Raw genomic sequence first — 20,578 nt, forward strand, 5'->3', positions numbered from 1 at the left:
TGTTACTTGCACTTTGTATATTAATAGAGAATTTGACTACACTACTGATACTTTTTGCAAGCTGTCATACTTATATTATTTTTTAAACAGTTACAGGAAGGGAATTACTAACCTGCCTGGTGGTGCAACCGTACAAGCCTATCAGCATATGGCTTGGCTGATTAAGAGCAGGCAGACCTGCAGCTGTAATATAAATGAAGTAATATTGGAATACACATCTCCATATTATCAGCTAGGTTAACTTTTCTACATAAATAATTACATGTAACTTACTCCCAATGTAGTGGGGCCCATTGGGCATTTGCCGAGCCTCCTGGATCCAACAATTTAAATTTAATTCCTGCTTCCCATCTCTTCCAGGTCTGCATGGTGGTGGCCAGGACCTGTTCACCAGTCCTTGGTACTCCTGTGGCACTGGGTGAGGATCATGTGCCAACCAGTCCACACATGCACCTCAGCCTTGTAGCTGCTCCCCACAGGACCTGGCCCTGCATGAGTTGGAGCCTCATGATACGTCAGACGAGGCCAAACCATATATTTGGACTCCTCAATGCTCTCCCACCTCTGTGCTTTCCGGAAGCAAAACTTCACCCTCTCCTACACGCTGCCATTCCTGACTGCAAATCCAGTTCCACAATCAGTTATACTGTGTATTCCGCATATGGGGCTTATATACTTCGCCGTTTTTCCCACACTTATCTGTGACTGGCCATTTTGGAAATGTATCCAGCTTCACAAAACCTGCTGTCATGCTTCTCTTGAACATTCATTCCTATATATATGCTATTACTGCATTTCTAAAGGAGCAGCAGCTGTCATGGCTTCATTGGTTCAGTGATACTTTTGACTATAGTTGCATGGTATCCTGGCCATTGCTTTTTATATTTTATGACTGTCTACACAGGCTAGGAGGTGTGTCTGTGTAAAGAGCAGTTTTAATACAACTTGCTCAGCGTTACCCGGCTACAGTTGTAGCTTGTTGGCAGCGCGGTGCGCAGCTCTACACAAAGCGGGTTATGCTGGTTTTATGCGTCATTTGGCTGTCAGCAAGCATATTATTAACTCGAAGTTCAGCTCACGGGCACACAGTTTCAGCATGTTAACACGCTGCTCAACTCCGGGCACTCATTTTACACCTGTTAAACCACTGCTCACCTCACTGGGGCAGATATACTCAGCTTGTTAGAAGTGTAAGCTCAGCTATGAAGCAAACTTGCTTTACGACATTTTTTATTATCACATATTTATTCAAAATACATGGCCCATTCATTACATTTTACATAAAATATAATTTTATATATGGCACATATATGTCAGGGAATTGTTTAGGTGCTTGATTTCACTAAAAATAAAATTGATGTTGTAGGGGGCTCACCGGACCATGACTGTACCTCCTCTTCAGCGACGTCTCTTTCTGCTATGCTGTGCTTAGCTTGGCAGCAGTTGCATATTTTAGATCTTATATGCTTTTTCACTGACTACTAACTGTGGCTAAGCGGCGGAGCAGCGCGCCAGCGCATAAGCAGGCGCAATCATCGGCAAACATCTTTAAAACTTATAAAAAATAATATAACATGTTCATTTTTACATTTTATGTTTATAGTCTGTGGGGGGCATGTGTTGTGTTGTGTTTATTGATATTTACGTGGACTCCGTCGTGGGGGTTTACTTTCGGGACTGTTACTCTTCTGGGGGCGTGTCCGTTTGCAGGAGCTCAAGCCCTATGGGCTACCCCTACTTTCTTACCCACCGGACACGTGTTGGCAGGTGTGAGAGTCCAGCATGCCCTCATGAGATATGCATGGCATGCTGGCGTCACACTGTTGACGCTTCACAGACCTCCGTGTAAGACTTGTAACTCTTACACGGAGGCTTCGTGAATCCTGCCCATAGTCTGTTTTGACAATGATTATTTCAGTAAGTAATGATTAAAAGAAAATCCTGCTTACTACTGACTAAGCAACTTTAAAAGAACAATATTAAAGACATTTTGCTGTTTCCAGTAAAGCTTAAATGATTTCTTTCTGAAGGAACTAAAATATTTGACACACTGGAGGAGGCATCCACTTTTGTTAAAAAATACTTAATAATACTAAAGACATTGATTGGAACAGTATATCCCTCAAGAGACATGGTCAATTGAATTCCTGGAAAACTGCTTGTAAAATTAAAAAGCTTAAAACAAGTGCCTTTTACTCTCTGATTGCAGGACATTTTATTTTCTGAAACAATATACCTTTAAGTAAAAGGTTTGCATTGGACTTTAAGCTTCAAAATATATGTAATCATGCATTTGTATTTATTATGCTAAAATATTTCCATGATAAGGAATATAAATGCTTAGTTTCACTATATTTACAGTGAAAGACTTAATATTTAATTTAACTAAACTTATAAATGCAGTTCTAAATGTTAAACAGATATTTCCTGTAAGACAATGTCATTAAATTATAACCAAGAGTTGGTAACTTAAAGACTGTGTAAGTTAAGGATTTTATTTTATTTGTTTAACTTTGCTTAGTATGTCCATTTCTGGGTTAACTGAATGTTAGATCTAAGTAATATGCTATTTAAAATTATTAAAGTACTGACGATTTTGTTCTCTTTGTTCCTGTGTAATGCATTCCTTTCACTGGCAGTTTATGAAGCAATTAAATTTAAAAAGCTTGAAAGCAAAATAATGTTACAATTGTGTGAAAAAGCTTGATTCTTGCTTCGTGCTTGCTCCTTGAGCAGTTTTGAAGAAATCTGGGTCAAAGTTCATCACTGATGTCTGTGAAAATAGGAATGAGCTTTCTTTTTCTTTCTTTTTTCCCCAAGTATATATATGACAAAAATCTACTCAAAATACCATCTTTTTTAATATTTATTTAGAACTGAAGAACTGGTAAAATAAAAGTTGTGGTAATGTTTTATATTGAGCTGGTGCTTGTTAATACCTTAGGATGTAGTGTTATTCATTCTAACTGTACATATTAATGGAAAGAAACAAATGTAATGTTTCCTACTGATTAAAACAATTTAAAAGAATTAAGAAGAATGAAAACCTACAGAGGGATTTAGCAGCTGCTATTTGCTGTGAGTTGTCATTTTCATATGCTATAATCAAATTCTAATGTCAGGATGTGAAGCTAAGATCAGAACAGCATTTCACAATGGCTAAAAATACATAATAAATTAAACAAGCAGGAATTCTTTTACATATAGTTAAAATAACCTGTAACACTAGAGTTAATAAGAAGAGTAAATATTTTATGAGTAATATGCAGACGCACAAGGAATGAAATATCTACTGTGTAAGATTAATAAAAGAGCAGTGTCAGTAAGTTAAAAATATATGTACACACACTGTAATATCTAACAGAGAGCTGATGATTAAACAGCTCTTTGATGGGAGATTTTAGAAATACAAGTTATATCGAATAAGGTAGAATATTAGGCAAATAACACAGAATATAAGCACTTACACGAGTGCATGGATCGTGCAATCCCTAACAGAACCAAGATGCTAACCTCCAAAATAAGAAAGCCAATCTGGTGGCCCCCTGCTATAAACAAACTCTACAACAGAAGAAAGAAACTGTTGCAAAAAAGAGTAAAATCCCATGATTGCAGGAAATCTGTGGTCAGCCTCAGTAAGAAGCTTAGATCCCTCATAAAATCCTCCAAAGCTAGTTATGAAAACAAAATCGCCACTGATTCTAAAGACAACCACAAAGCATTCTATAGCTATGTCAAGAATCTCAATGGCAACACTCAGATCTGCTCTGAGTTACAGCACAATTGCACTAAATATACAGAACCAACTCATATTGCCAACATCATGGCAGATAGGTTCAGTGCTAACGTTATCCCTCTCTCATCCCCTAAAGGGCCCATCTCTATACTGGAAGAATGCAAAGCACCTGTAATCATGGCTGCACAGGTAAAAAACACACTCTCCAAAGCCAAGAACACAGCATCCAGGGGACCTGACAACATCCCAGGCTGCATTCTACATGAACTACAGAACAAACTGGCACCCCACCTAAGTACCATGTTCAATCATAGCCTCATCTCTGGCTTTGTGCCCACTGAATGGTGCACAGTAAATGTTATCCCACTCCACAAAGGGGGAGCCATCACGGACCCTGGGAACTACCACCCCATTAGCCTGATGAGCCTGGTCTTCAAGGCTATGGAGTGTATCATCATGGAACTTATAAACAATGACATTGGTAATCTCCAAACTCTGGACCCTACCCAGTTCGGGTTTGTAAAAGGCAGATCATGTCTCCTAAACCTGATAGACTTCTTTGAAGTGGTCATCAAAGTTGTAGATGAGGGTAAGGTGGTACACACAGCCTATCTAGATCTCACCAAGGCTTTCAACACCATTCCCCACTTTGGAATTATAGACAAACTCACTAAACTAGGTATAAATCCCTATGTCACAAGATGGGTTGCCATCTGGCTCATTGACTGAACACACACTGTGAAAGTAGCAGACTCTAAATCCAACTTCAGACCAGTGATAAGTGGAGTACCACAGGGTTCAGTCCTAGGTCCTCTCCTGTTTGGTATCTACTTCTCTGAAGTACAGGCTAACACAGAAGGTCTTTGGCTAACAAAGTTCACCGATGACAGCAAACTAGGAGCCATAATCAAATTTTCTAATGATGTGGACATCCTACAAAAGGGCCTTACTGAGACAGATGTCTGGTGTCAAAACCATGGCCTCAAGCTCAATGCCAAAAAGTGCATTGTCACCCCTTTTGGTAAAAACTCTGTACCCATGAACTACCACATAGGCAGTAGTCTACTTAACACCGAAAGTGTGATAAGAGACTTTGGGACACAGGTGGACAGTAGTCTCTCCTTTGATAATCACATCGCCACAGTAGTCAGGAAATCCTTCTATGTGGCATACCTCATCACAAAAGGTTTCTCATCCAGGAAAAATTAGGTCATTGTTCCCCTCTACTCATCACTCATTAGACCCATTATAGAGTACAATGCCCCTTTTAGTATGTACCTCACAAGACATCTACAACAACTGGAAAGGCCACAGAAATACCTCACAAAGAGGATTACCAGCCTCAAGCAGATGCCCTACGCAGACCGTCTCAAAAAACTCCAGCTTTATTCTGCGCATATCGCCAACTCAGAGGCGATCTCTGCCTAACATACAAAGCTATGTCAAACAAAGAGCTGTTAGACATGCTCCACATAAAGAAATCCCAATCCCTCCAAGCTACATGCTCTAGGGACATAAACCTTGTCACCACAATAAACAGAACATGCTGGAGGGATAGATTCCTGTCTCAGAGACTTCCCATACTCTGGAACAAGCTACCTATCTATATCAAGCAAAGCTCCTCATTAGCACTCTTCAAGAAAAATCTTGATGATTAGATGGGAGATAGGAAATTAACCCCGGGGATCACTTCTGTGGCTCTGCTTGACAGGGGCACAGGAAAATAATTTTCTTGGGTGGCAAAAGCCAGGGTACTGTTTGACTAGGCTTATATAGGCCCTAGGCCCAATAGCCTAGTACCTACCTATGAACCTATGAGCCTATGAATACACACACACACACACACACACACGTGTGTGTGTGTGTGTGTGTGTGTGTGTGTGTGTGTGTGTGTGTATATATATATATATATATATGTATATAGAAATTGCTTATAAGAAAGATGTGTATTACAATAGACCTGTATATGACAGAAATTCAAATGCACAATACAATATCACATAAAATATACATAGAAAATCATATAAAATATTTGACAATATCCTGAAAGTTGAAATTTGAAGCTTGGTCATGTGAACTTTGAAGCTTTTTGCATACTGTATGTTATTAGATTCACCAAGACTACCTGAAGTAACACATTTCATAAGTCAGAGCTGAAATTTGAGTGTTATATTGCTGCAGTACATCCATTTAGACAAAAAGTAAAGTCAATTTGTCAGTATCTTTGAACAGTGGAAGGGAGGATGGGATTTGACTTAAGCACATTGTAACTTCTTAATACAATACAAACTGTGATTTTTTTTTTATTCCATAAAAATAGCAAGACATTCTCTTTGACCTCAGTGATGTATGTCTTTTTTATGAATTACTCAAGCAAAACAACCAAGTCCAAACTAAACTATAATGAACGAAATAAGCTCCAGGCCGCCAACAGGATAAAAAATTCCACAGCTTTTAATAAATCCAACAAAACATGAGCTCTTTCGTCTCGATGCAAGACTTCATCAGATAAGTGATGTCTTAACAACATGTTTTGTTGAATTTATTAAAAGCTTTTATTCGTTATTTTTTATGAATTAGTTTATTAAGCTAAATGATTTTTTAAATATTTTATTTCTCATATTAAGACTGTTACACAATTTTAAGATCTAGACATTTCTACTTTTAAAATTATTTCAGAGTTTTTGTTAGATCTATAAAATATGTAAATATATTTTAGCATGATAAATATAGATGTGCATTGATTTTCCTTTTGTATAATAGTTTAGTATGATAAGATTACCTGTCACCTGTAAGTTTATCAATATCTTTATATTTTCAGGTCCCACTCTGTTTATTTAGAGATTTAGTTAGAATAATGTTTAATGAGAAAATGATGTAGGAATATTTATAGATAATATATACCACTATTACATAAACAGGCATATAGTACACTACTTATTGTTTTATTTAATATTTGTGAGTAACAGAACATGATTATGAACCTTTTATGTAGTAATTGGGGAATAGTTTTAAATGGCAAAATATAACTAAATCAATAGTATGTTATTATTTTTAACTTATACATAATATTATATTAATCATTTGTAAGTCACAATAGCTTTTGGATATTTTTAAAGAATGTTTAGGTACTGGCAGGTAGAGAGATAGTAGTTTGTCTATTTGATTGGCAAACTAGGAACTTTGGTATCCATGGTAGGTTGTGTTTTGTTAGTAATATATACAGTTATAGCTATATACTTGTTTTTTTATTTTGTTATTTATGAGTTTTAGTAGATTAGCTTGTAGAAAGGAAGAATTTAAAAAAATGTGGAATGTTAACATAATGTTGAAGGAATGCATTAGAGTCTGATATAGAATTAAATCAATATGGTGGATAGATGTGTCATATTATCTTTTAAAAGAAATCTTAAATACACTGTATGAATACTTTTAATCTATTATCTATTAATATAAATTGATTAAATAATGGCAACAAAAAGAAATAATCATTAATGGGATATCTAAAATTAAATAGAAGAGACATTATATCCTTACAAGATACTCATTTGATAGAGAAAGACATATAATCATTAAATAACTTAGGTTACAAAATGCTAGCATCTGCTTCTTTTAACAAAAAGAGTAGAAGAACTGGTATACTTTACAGAAAATCTACTGTAATATCTAAGGTCATGGAATCCATTAATGATCTTCATGGAATGTAGACATTTGTAATAATTAAATATAGGGGGAATATTAATAAAGCCTACACACTTTTTACCATGTAGGCATTGTGTGGTACTGCCAACATGAGCATGAACAATTTTAGATTCATTAAGTGCTGCTGTGCAGTGCACATGAGCATACCAACACAGAAACTTCTGCAGCATGCAAATCTCCTTATAAGCAGGTGAATCTCAGGCAAATGAGGTAGGTAGAGTCATTCAGCAACCAGATAGGCAGCTCTGCAGAACCCATGTCAGTGTCCATAGTGTACACAGAAAAATTCTATATACATGACTGTAGACAGATAAAAGGGTCTGTAAAAAAATAGGCGGATACACAGAAATGGCATAGTAGGCACACATTTGAGCAAAACTATCCACTTTGTGTTCCAAAGTTACAGTAAATATATTAAAATATATATTTTTTAATAATCTTAGCATGTTTGCATGGTGAGAAAGAAACACCACAATGAAAGCTTTGCCACACAAATCCTTCAACTTCAAAAGTTTATTCTGGTACCTCGGCTTTTCACCTTCTTGGAATAAATCACACATAAAACTTGATCCAATTTATATACCCAGTGCTCCCATTAAACAATCAATCAATTTAAATGCAACACCCTCATTACCAGCATTCTATTAAGCTGAACATTCTTTAAACAAGACATTAAAAATTTAATTTTTTAGAAAAAATATTTCTTATATGTTTCATAAATAGCACAATAATTCAATATATAATATGTACATACCTATAAAGTTAAATTGACCTCCAGATTCATTCCGTTAGGGTATAATATCCTATAATTTATGATCATTCTACATTCCAATCTATTTAACTCTTCTTTAAAACTACCGCCTCTACTCAAATGCGGTCGGGCTAATACACTGAAAAACAAACTATTCCCCAATCCCCCATGTGCAGATAAAAAGTGACTTGCTACAGGGCTGTTATTATTTTTTCTCCTAATATCCCCCAGGTGTTATAACCTCTCACACTCTACCATCTCCTGGTTCATCAGTTTTCTATTTAACAGGCAACAAGCGAGCAGATGACAAAATGAAATCGCTTCTCTACTACCTATAGCTGTAGGAGTACCTCAAGGTTCAATACTAGGCCCCTTCCCATTTACAGTCTTCACAGATAAGCTAGACAAAACCACACAACATGCAAACATATTTCAATATGCAGATGACTCCTCACTAACTTGCTCAGCTCCCACACTACCTTCTCTTCTACAAAAAACTCAGCAATCCTTCCTAGACATTGAAACTTTCCTCAACCATTCTCAGCTCATACGTACCCCATCAAAAACCAAACTGATGATTTTCTCCTATGGCAGAAATTCACCTGACTTTAGCTCCTTCACCATTTATTCATCTAACAACACCTGCATTGAGTCCGCTGATTCAACCAAACTACTGGGTGTAATCATATACAAGGAACTTAAATTTGATAAACACCTTGATTCAGCTATCAAGAAGGTATACTTTCAACTAGGTTCCCTTTACAGGATCAAGCCCTTCCTTACAGTAGCCACCTGTCATGCCATCAATAGAACCCACCTACTATCTAGTCTTCTTTATGCTTTATCCATTTTTACCAATCTAAGAAAATCCGACTTAGGCAAACTGGAATCCTGCTACCATAAAACAGTCTGATTTGCAGCTAATCACTGAACCAGGACCCATCACTGTACCTCACTTCACCATCTTAATTGGCATGAACTACCCAACCAACTAGCCTACAACCAATTACTACTAACCCACTCCACCCTTCACCACCCCGAAAACTGCCCATCTATTAGCAACATTTTCCAACCATACTCAAGTAGTATGTATCTTAGGTCGTCTGACAAAACTCTCTTAAAGGTCAGTAGGTGTAACAACACATATGATGACTCCCTATTCTCCCATAAAGTGGACAAGATTTGGAACATTTTACCTCAAAACATTCTCAATACCAAAAGCACATCCAAATTCAAATAACTCCTTAACGAACACTTCAAACTAACATGGCTATGCCCCTGTAGTCGGCCTGACTGATCTCTACTTATACTTCCTTTTTATCATCCTTCCTTATTATCATCTTTCCCCTTAAACCCCTTATCTCTTCCTCCTTTCATCCCTCCCTTACTCTAATATTCAATGTCTTTATTCTCCAACCGTTCCACTGCTATTCTCATTCTATGCATATTTATAACTTACCTAGTTTCCAAATTACACTATACATGATTGTTTTCCCCACTGAAACTTCATTAATATTCCTAAATTGTATAACAATATTTATATGGACATATTTGTCAAAGTACTTCTATACATGCTTGTCAAAACACTTGTGTAATGCTTTTTTTTATATGTACATGCTTGTTAACACTTGTGTAAGCTTTTAGAAACTTAGTGGAGCTTTTCTCTCCAGGCCTCTGCTGAAAACAGGTCTGCTTAGACCCAATTGGACTTTCCCAGTAAACAAATAGAAAATAAAATAAAAAATAAATAAAATGTTCCATTATTCTAATTTTCAATTTCTGTTTGGTTTGTCCAACATACCATTTTGTGTTTGGACAACAACATACGATAATATAAACAACCCCTAAAGAATTACAATCAAAAGACTCCCTGGCTCTGTAATCTCTTTCATTGATTTTATAACCATTTAAATTCCTAACTCTGCTGCATACAGAACAGTTTCCGCAGGCCTGTGTTCCCACTCTGTCCCCATAGTTTACAATCATCCCATCCGCACTCAACAATTCCTTTAAAGTACTGCATGTTTGCATGGTGCTCTGCAGTGTGCAAACATGCCTTAAAAAAAAAAAAAACTGGAAAAATCAAACATTAATAACATGAGACAGGAATGTGTCAGAAGACCCTGAGTGTAGTATCACTGCACAGCACAGATCCAGGGACCTATAATGCATTTCTGACATATATTATAAGATGACCTTTTTTGAATCTTTTTTTTCCTTGCATTAAGCATGTCTGTGCACTGTGTCGCATAGTGCAAACAAGCTGAGATTATTAAAAAAATTATTATTATTTTAACTTATCCTCTTCCTCTTTCTGACATCCACAACATTGGTTTTACACATATCTGTATGTGGTCAAATATTTTCAGGGGATGTATGGCCATATTTCTGCTGTTTTATATCCCCTTTTTTTGTGAGACTCCTATACATGGAAAATTTCCACGTACACTACAGACACTGACATGGGGTCTATATGGATGCCTTTCTACTTGTTGGATTGCTCAACCTGCCTTGTTTGCATAAGATTCATCTACTTATCAGGTAATTTGCTTTCCTCGGTATTTTCCCTGTTTGCTCATGTGTGAGTGCCGCTAAGTGGCATTCAGTGAATCTAAAAATGTTTGCGTTCATGTACTCATTGCTGCACGATGTGTCCACAAAAAAACATTGTGTAGGCTTTACTGAATTCCCCCAATCATCTTTTGTGCAGTGGGCACATATTCTCTGGTGGAAATAATACATCAGAAAAAATATTCTGTTACTACTAAAATATCTAAATACATTTCATAAAGGATTACATCAACAAATTACAGCACACATCATAAGATACACTGCACACACACACACACACACACACACACACACACACACACACACACACACACACACACACACACACACACACACACACACTGGTACCACTCCAACATTATAAAAATTTCTTTTTAGCAAAATAACCAAATGAACAGCAATAATCATTACCAGATCAAGAAGCTGAAGAACACATAGAAACACTGCACAGACACCCAAAACCAATGTTATTGTAATTTTCAGGAAAATTCAAATAAGAAATTTCAGAATGATCAACAAACTGCAGCACACACGTGCAAACACACACCTCAACTGTCCATGATTTTGTTTAATATTTTTGTCCCGTCCCTCAATAAAATTGTTGATTTTCTGGTAAATTAGTGAATATTAGTCAATCAGTAACTGTGGACATTTAAGTTTATATCTGCTTATTGTTCAGAAAGTACATGTTGATGTAAACATGATATTCTGTTAACTTTTTATGTGAGTTGTATTCCAAATAAGCCATGTGAATTTCAAATGACTGCTTTAGGAGCTGAATTCATAATGAGCCTAAAATGAAGAGAGGTACACAGTGGTTTATATAGTGCTTCCCAACAAACATTACTTACTACATTTCTAGCTAAATAACTATTGACCATATCAGCAACAAACTGTGGCACACACACACACACACACACACACACACACACACACACACACACACACACACACACACACACACACACACACATACACACACACACACACACACACACACACGCACACGCACACACACACACGCACGCATGCACGTACATGCACACATTATTAGTGCAACTTAATTTACCTCTCTTCCTAATGAATCACAAGATAAATTGCATCAAAAGATAAAGCTGGCCACAGGTAGCCCTGAATGCCTAGGCAGGTTAATCTGCTTGACTGTTGCTCCTTAACTAACTAGCATCTCTGAGATGTGGAATGTCACACCTCTAGAAGCTTGTACTCATCATTGCATTTCAGAGTATTTTTAACAAATCAAGTTAAAAGGCATAAGATAAAGATATCTGAATATTTTGTGAACAATAAAAAACTATTAAAAGGTACAGACAGCAATATTATCCATAAAATGTTTTATTTTCAGTGAACACAAATCGCACGTTCAGTTTATACATAAATACTATAATATATTGAGATACACACCGAACCAGAATGATTACATCTACACTTATCACAACACTTCTGTTAACCAGACTTGATCCATATTGAGCAATAAATAAATTATTTTATGTGTGTTTGTTTATTAAGATATTTTATAGAAATATGAAAAATGATGCTTAAATTGTATACCTGACAATATAAACAAGATTGACTATATCCAGAGATGCACTATTTTCAGTACAAATGTAAGTGACAAGTTTCCTCAAACAGCTTGTAAGTCAGTTGGTTTTACAAGCATTGAGTACACATGGAAGCAGTGCACATCTTCATAATTACTAGCAAATAGCAATATCTCCAGGACAGTGTATTACAAGTGGACATAGTCTTCCACCACTGAATTTTACACCATGCCCATCAATAAAAGTAGCACAGCCTTTGTTTTGAAAATATGAATGGAAATATGAACACATGAAATTGTATTGATATTTCCATTGCAGTACACTCTCCACTAACAATGTTAGTATCTTTTTGTTTGTTACTTATACCTTGCATTTTCTAATGGTGTCTATTACTAATCAACAAGTTATTTACTTGAAGAAACCATTCCTAAAAATGCTTATATCCATAAGGAGCTGTAATTGTTAGCTGGAAGTATTTCTGCACAGGAAGGGCGGGAAACTAAAATCTCTTCTCTCCTTTTTTCCAGAAGAGCAGCAGTGTCAACAGTAATAGGCAGACCTAAAAATGCAGCAGAAACACCAAACACAAATGTGGCTTATAAAAAACACCTCTCAAAATCTAATTGTAAATAAAGGAGACTAGCTGCATTTCAATGAACTGCAATAAGTATGATCATGATGAAATGGAACTGTCAATTCAGAAAGGCAGTGACCATTTAAAGTACAAGAAAGAGCACTAGTACATCAGCTGAAGCTGTACTTAAGGAATTAGACAGTCAACCAATACAGCTGCAGCCAATTATAAATTAAAGCTATGGAGTCATGCTCCATTTACCGGATACTCTTAGTGTCCTTATCAGTTGTGGATTCTATGACTTTGTCAGACTTTTGGTTTGCTGCTGATCAGTGCTTTACTATCCATATTAGGATATTTCAGCTTTCTTGACTAAGACAGCTGCTCTCACCCCAAGCAGCAAAGACCAATTAATTATAAATAAAAGACATCTATGAACAGGGATTATTCATTTTTTCCTTCAAATAAAAAAGTGTTAACAACCAATCCCACTGAAACTAACTTTTGAGCACTCAGTCATTTGACAACATTCAACCGAGAAAAGGACTAAGCAGAACTTCAGTTTTTAGAAATGGGACTTTTTTGTGTTTGCATTTGCTACCCTCCTGGTTGAGCACATGGCCTGCCAGCATCCTAGGGCAAAACATCTTTTCTTTTCTCCTAACCCAGCCAGCTTCTCCAGCATTGAGGCCATTGATTATACTCATTTTAACCCAGTTGTCTTGAGTAAAGACTGAATACACCACAAAGGTTACTTAACATCCTCAGAATATGCAGCAGAGCCATCATATTTAATTCTGCCACTTTTCCCAAAGAACACAAGTGTATAAAGCCCATGCATTTGACAACTTGCCCAGCATCAATAAAGCTTTACATTTTGCTTGCAATGTCAAAGCACAGCTCTTAAATATTACAAATTCTAAAAAGTTGGGCTTTCTGCACTTGAAAAACACTAACATAGACTAAATTCAGTCTTTTGCTGAATCTAGTACTGTTTGTGACTTTGGAGCTTATAAAACAGTTAATCTTTTATCTGGAGAAGCCCCCCGTCCGCTCATGGGAAGAAGGTACAGTTTGGGCTGATCTAGGTAGAGTTACTGTTGCAGGGCTCTGTTTAAGGCATTTTGACTGGATAATTTAAATGTTGTTTGTTTCCTGTTTTTCTGCTTTAATAAGCTTCTGCTTGAACTGGTTTGTGCTTTTTTGCTCAAAGCTGCAGTGAGTTAGGCCTACTGCCCTTGCTCTACTGTTTTCCAAATACCTGATGAGAGACTACAAATGATAAGTGCTTATTTTCAACTTTCTGCATTTTCTGATAAACTAAAACAGTATTTGCTACACATCTGTTTGTTTAAACTGTACAACTGTATTTTACTGCATTTTTAGACTGTCTGCTAATTGAATTCCTCTTCCATCTGTAATTACTGTTCATCTGCTTGTTTTTTTTTCATTGTACTTGCTTGCTGTGCTTGAAAAACACTAGCATAGACTAGGTTCAGGTTTTTGCTGAATCTAGTACAGTTTGTGACCTTGATGACATGAGCAATACACCTTGATGCTTTGCCAGAGATAGTCTTCATCTGTCACCCCTGGGATTTCAGCTACTGATAAAGGCTGTTGCCTCTCCCACAGTGCCTTTTTTAGGCAATGTCACAATGACAAAATTCCAGATGTAAAACTTTCATCAAAAAAAACCTCAAGGTTATGCTGCTAAATGCCAGGAGTCTTAGCATGAAACTGCACTTACTGGAAGCAGTCCTCACCCTGGAAGATGGCACCATCTGTGCAGTCAGGGAGACCTGGTTCAAGGCAGTGGAGAGCAACACAGCCATACTGGGTTACACCTCCTACCACACATTCAGACTATTCATGCTCAGACTGACTTGCCCAAAGGTTCCTTGAGTTCATTAACTCCAATATCCAGGACCAGCTGGTGGACAGCCCAACTAGGGACTGCCAAATCTCGGATCTAGTGCTTACCAATATGGGGAACCACTGTAGCATCCCCATTGTGAGGTCTTCCCTTTTCAGATCTGACAACAAATCAGTCTCATTTGAAGTAACTATCACACTGGAAGCAGCAGTAACTAACAGAAAAAATTCTCCAAAGCAGATTATATCCTTCTAAGGGATGGTATAAATAGCTTAACTGTACCTCCCCCTCAGATGGAACTGTCAACTAGCCGATTCCTGCACCAATACTTTTTACAAGCACCTATATAACTGCATTGACATGGCTGTACCTGATAGGACCAAAACAAGCTCTTCAAGGAAAAGAAAACCCGCATGGTTGACAACTGCCATTAACAGATTTTACAATAAAAGGAAGAAATTGTTGTCCAAAAGTAAGAGGGAGCATGCTCTAAACTGGAAACACTCCCTTCTCAGCTTAAACAAGCAAATAAGACTCCTTGTGAAGTCCTCCAAAGCAAGCAACAAATCCAAATTAGCAACCTCAACTAAGAACAACCATAAGGCATTCTTTAGTTAAATCCATAGCCTAAAAGGTAAGATCCAGATTTGTGCCGAACTGGTAGTAAATGATACCACATACATTGAGCCTGTGGACATACCAATCCTGTTAGTTGATAGGTTTGACAGTCCTTCCACCTGTTTCCCACCTTGTATATCTTGACAGTAAGTCATAAATGCCTTCTCAAGGCCAAAATCACAGCATCTATGGGACCTGATAACATCCCAGGCTGCATCCTACATGGGCTCCAACAAGAATTAGCAACATCACTGAATACTCTTTTCAATCATACTGTAAGAACCAGCTTCATCCCAGCTGAATGGAAAAAAGGCCACCATTATCCCCTTGCACAAGGGTGGTGCTTCCCCTGACCCCATGAACTACAGACCTATTAGCCTGACTAGCCTTATCTGCAAGGCCTTGGAGTAAATCAGCATGGACCTTATCAACAAAGATATAGGTAATCTCTGAACAATTGACCCTACTCAGTTTAGAGTTTTCAAAGGGAGATCATGCCTGCTAAACTTAGTGGACTTCTTTGAGACAATCACCAAAGCCTTGGATGAGGGAAAACTGTGCATACAGCCTACCTGGACTTAGGCAAGGCTTTTGACACTACCCCTCTCTCAGGCATTATTGACAAATTCACCCAGCTAGGTATCAACCCTTACATCTTTAGGTGGGTCGCTAACTGGCTTATTGTTAGAACCCATGCAGTTAAAATAGGGGAATCCATTTCCAACAGCAGACTTGTATTCAGTGGTGTTCCACAGGGATCAGTCCTAGGACCTCTATTGTTCATAGGTTCATAGGTTCATAGGTTCATACTAGGCTATCTGCCCTGGGGAAATTATAAGCCTAGCTCGATTCTGTATGGCTTACGCCACCCCTTGATTTGAGTATACTGTGCCCTTTTTAAGGTTTAGTTTACTGTGCCTCTGTCTAATAGTGACACGGGAGTAATCCCTGGGACAAACCTATGATCCCCCATCCACTTATCGAGATTCTTCTTGAAGAGATTCAGTGAGGTGCTCTGCCTCACATGAACTGGAATTCTATTCCAGAGCGAAGGGAGCCTCTGGGTTATGAATCTGTCCCTCCAGCAAGTTCTATTTATTTCTGTGCTGAGGTTCAAGTCTCTCAAGCGTGTGGCTCTAAGGGATTTAGATTTACTGAGGTGGAGCATGTCCATTAATTCTGGATTTGACATAGCTTTGTATGTCAGGCATAGATCGCCTCGAAGTAGGCGGTATGCAACTGAGTAGAGCTGGAGTTTTTAACCGAGCAGCATATGGCATCTGTTTGAGACCCTTGATCCTCTTGGTGAGATACTTTTGGGGTCTTTCTAATTGCTGCAGGTGTCGGGTAAGGTACATCCCAAAAGGGGCATTGTATTCTATGATGGGCCTGATGAGGGATGAATAAAGGGGCATGATTACCTCTCTTGATCTAGATGTGAAACCCTTCGTGATGAGGTGGGCTATGTAGAAGGTCTTTCTAACCACTTTGGCAATGTGGTTTTCAAAGGAGAGATTGCTATCAACTTGGGTCCCCAGGTCCCTAATAACTTTCTCTGTACTTAATGGGTTTCCGCCTATGTGGTAATTTGTGGGCACATTGTTTTTGCCAAAGGGTATGACTATACATTTTTTGGCATTTAGCTTTAAACCATGGCACTGGCACCAGTTATCTGTCTCTGTGAGACCTTTTTGAAGGATGTTTGTGTCAGCTGGAGAGTTAATTACGGCGCCCAGTTTGCAGTCGTCAGCGAACTTGGTGAGCCATAGTCCTCCCACATTTGCCTGTACCTCGGAAAAGTATATACCGAACAAGAGTGGTCCCAGGACAGAACCCTGTGGGATGCCACTTGTGACCGGTTTCAAGTCTGACATGGCTCCAGCAACTCTCACTCTGTGGGTTCTGTCTTTGAGCCAGTTTGTGACCCATCTTGTGACATAGGGGTTTATATTTAAGCTGGATAGCTTATCTATGATGCCCAAGTGGGCTATTGTGTCAAATGCCTTTGCAAGGTCCAGATAGGCTGTGTGGACTACCTTCCCTTCATCTATGGCTTTGGTGACTGTTTAAAAGAAGTCAACCAGGTTCAAAAGGCAGGATCTGCCCTTGACAAAGCAGAACTGGGTAGGATCTAGTGTCTGTAGGTCCCCAATGTCTTTGTTTATGAGCTCCATGATGATCCTCTCCATAGCCTTGCAGACTAAGCTAGTCAGGCTTATGGGGCGATAGTTTCCAGGGTCCGTAGAGGCTCCACCTTTGTGGAGTGGGACCACTGTTGCTGTACGCCATTCTGTGGGCACATATCCTGTAGTGAGGCTGAGATTGTATAGCTGTTTTATTTGAGGGATTAGTTCCTCTTGTAGTTCATGTAGGACGCAACCTGGGACGCCATCTGGTCCCCTGGAAGCAGTGTTTTTTGCTTTGGAGAGGGCAGCCTTCACCTGAGCATCTGAGATGTTTGGGAGGCAGCACTCTGCCGGGATAGATACTTGCTCTTTTGGGGGGGGAGTGGAGAAGTTTGCACTGAACCTGTCTGCCAGGATATTGGCGATGTCTGTGGGTTCAGTGTACTTTTTGTCATTTAGAATCAACTCAGAACAAGTCTGGGAGTTGCATCCCAGGTTTCTAACATAACTGAAAAAAGCCTTATGATTGTCTTTGGTGTCCTGTGCAATTTTTCTCTCGAAGCTGGCCTTGGAGGATTTTATGAGGGATCGTAATTTTTTGCTAGTACTGATCAGAGATGCCTTCCCTATTAGGGATTTTGCTCTATCATGTAGTAGCTTCCTCCTTCTGTTGTACAGTTTATTTATGGCAGGGGTCCACCAGACTGGACGCCTGCCTTTGGATGATTGGGTCTTGGTTTTGTTTGGGATAGCATGATCCATGCATTCCTGGAGATGTCCGTAGAATGCATTTATATAGGATTCTGCAGTTTGGGCTGTAGTTTCCACTGGCCCTGGGGCCTTGAAGGATTCCACTTCGGTTTTGAGAAGTGAGAAGTTCACTTTTGAGAAGTTTTTCACTGTGGTTTTCTGGGCTGGGGGTGGGGTCGGGATGTGGACATCCAGTGAAATTAATTTATTGTCTGATCTTACCAATGAGGGATATACTTCTGGTGTGGAGCATAGAGTCCCCATGTTGGTAATGATCAGGTCTAGTATGTTGTCCCCTCTTGTGGGAGTGGTGACTAGTTGTTCCATAGCATTTGAGTTTATAATTTCCAGGAATCTTTGGGCTAAGGTGCTGGGGCTTGAGTAGTGCTCCCAGTCAATGTTTGGGTAGTTGAAGTCACCCAATATAATGGTGTTCGGAGGGATCTTCATGTTCTCCAATGTTTTCAGCAAAGCCGAATGGGATTCCTGACTTTGAGTGGGTGGTCTGTAGGATGCTATAAACTGAAAAGCAGTCTTGCCCACTGTTAGTTGCACATGGATGGTCTCCGATGCCGTGCAATGCCACTAACCTGGAGGTGTGGATATCCTTGATAAATATGGAAACTCCCCCTCCTTTTGTGGTTCGGTCCGGGTTTTGGGGCCGAAAAACATGGTACGAGGTATAGCCTGGTAGTGCTGGGGTGCTCTCTGGAGCCTTGAACCAGGTTTCTGTCACTGCACAGATATCGATGTTCTCCATACTGAGGAGAGCTTCGAGTGCGTGCATCTTGAGCTTAAGACTTCTGGCGTTTTGCAGCATTACCCTTAGTTTCTTGTTCCTTGTGCTGTCTATGGGGGTGGGTTTGACTTTTGAGCCTTGCCTAAAAAGGCACTATGGGGGAGGCAAGAGCCTTTGCCAATATCCAAAAGCCCAGTGTTGACAGGTGCAAGCCATCCTAGAAGCAACGTGGCTTGTCGAGCATGTCATCCCAGGCTGACAGACACTGGATCCCCTTTGAATGACACCAAAATTTTAGCCAATTGTTAAAATCGATCATTTTGTCTTTGTACTGTGGCATCATTCTAGGTGAGGGTAAGATGCTGCTCAAGGTCAGGGTCATACCAGCCTGGGCTACATGATCAGAGAGCTCCTCTATATCTCTTTTCATGTAGTCCAGGGAGGTACATCTCAGGTCATTCACACCAGCATGTAAAATGACTGAGTCATATTTGTATTTGCTTTGGAGTGACCTGAGTGCTTGCGTTATGTGTTGGATCCTAGCACCCGACAGGCAGCTTACCGTGACCTTCTCTTTATTCAGCCTGGTGAGCGGGACATCAGTGTGTCTGACAATAGAGTCACCTATAACAAGAGTATCAGGTGTGTTATTCAGCCTTAAGGGCTGTGGCTGCTTGGCACACTGACTTTGTGGGTTATGTGTTGTGTGTGTTTTGTTTTGAGGTAACGTTTGCTTGGATGTCTGCTTTGGAGGTCTCTGTTGCTTAGGTAGATTTTTATTTAGAGCCTCCGAGTATGTTTTTGTGTATTTATGTGTTTGGTTCGCTGATGTGGTGTGACTAAGTGATACTGGAATTGTGTTGTGTGAGGTTACCTTCTCCTCCTGACTGGTTACACCAGTTTTGAGATGAGAGAGCTCAGCCTCAAATCTATTTTTCTGAAGTACAACCAAAAACTAAAGGTCTGCGGCTGACAACGTTTGCTGATGACTGCAAACTGGGAGCATTCATAGAATCCCCAAATTATGTCATTATACTACAAGAGGGTCTTATGCAAATGAATGGCTAGTTCCAGAGTCACGGCCTTAAACTCAATGCAAAAAATGGTAAGAGCGATGTTCCTGCTAATTACCACATTAATAGAAACACTCTAAGCATGTACTTGGTGGTGAGAGACCTGGGCACACAAGTTGACAGCAACTTTACCTCTGATCACCATGTCTCCACAGTGATAAGAAGGGCATTCTGTATTGCTTAGCTCATAAGTAAGAGTATTCCCACCAGAAAAAGAAAAGAAGTTATAACCTCCCTGTATTTTTCCCTCATCAGGCCAATAATTGAATACAACACCCCTTTTTGTATGTACCTTTCCAGGTACCTGCAGCATTTGCAGAGACCACAAAAGTTCCTCACAAGGAGAATTCAAGGCATTCGGTGTCTGTCCTATGTGGATTGGCTGAAATCACTGTCACTTTACTCTGTTTCATACCGACTACTCAGAGGTGATCTCTGCCTTGCATATAAGGCAATCTCTGACTCTGCTTTATTGGAAATGCTGCATACCCGTAAATCCAATCGCT

This window comes from Protopterus annectens, chromosome 1.part2 (genome assembly GCF_019279795.1).
Source record: "Protopterus annectens isolate FY-2018-M chromosome 1.part2, PAN1.0, whole genome shotgun sequence".
In the NCBI taxonomy this organism is placed as follows: Eukaryota; Metazoa; Chordata; order Ceratodontiformes; family Protopteridae; genus Protopterus; species Protopterus annectens.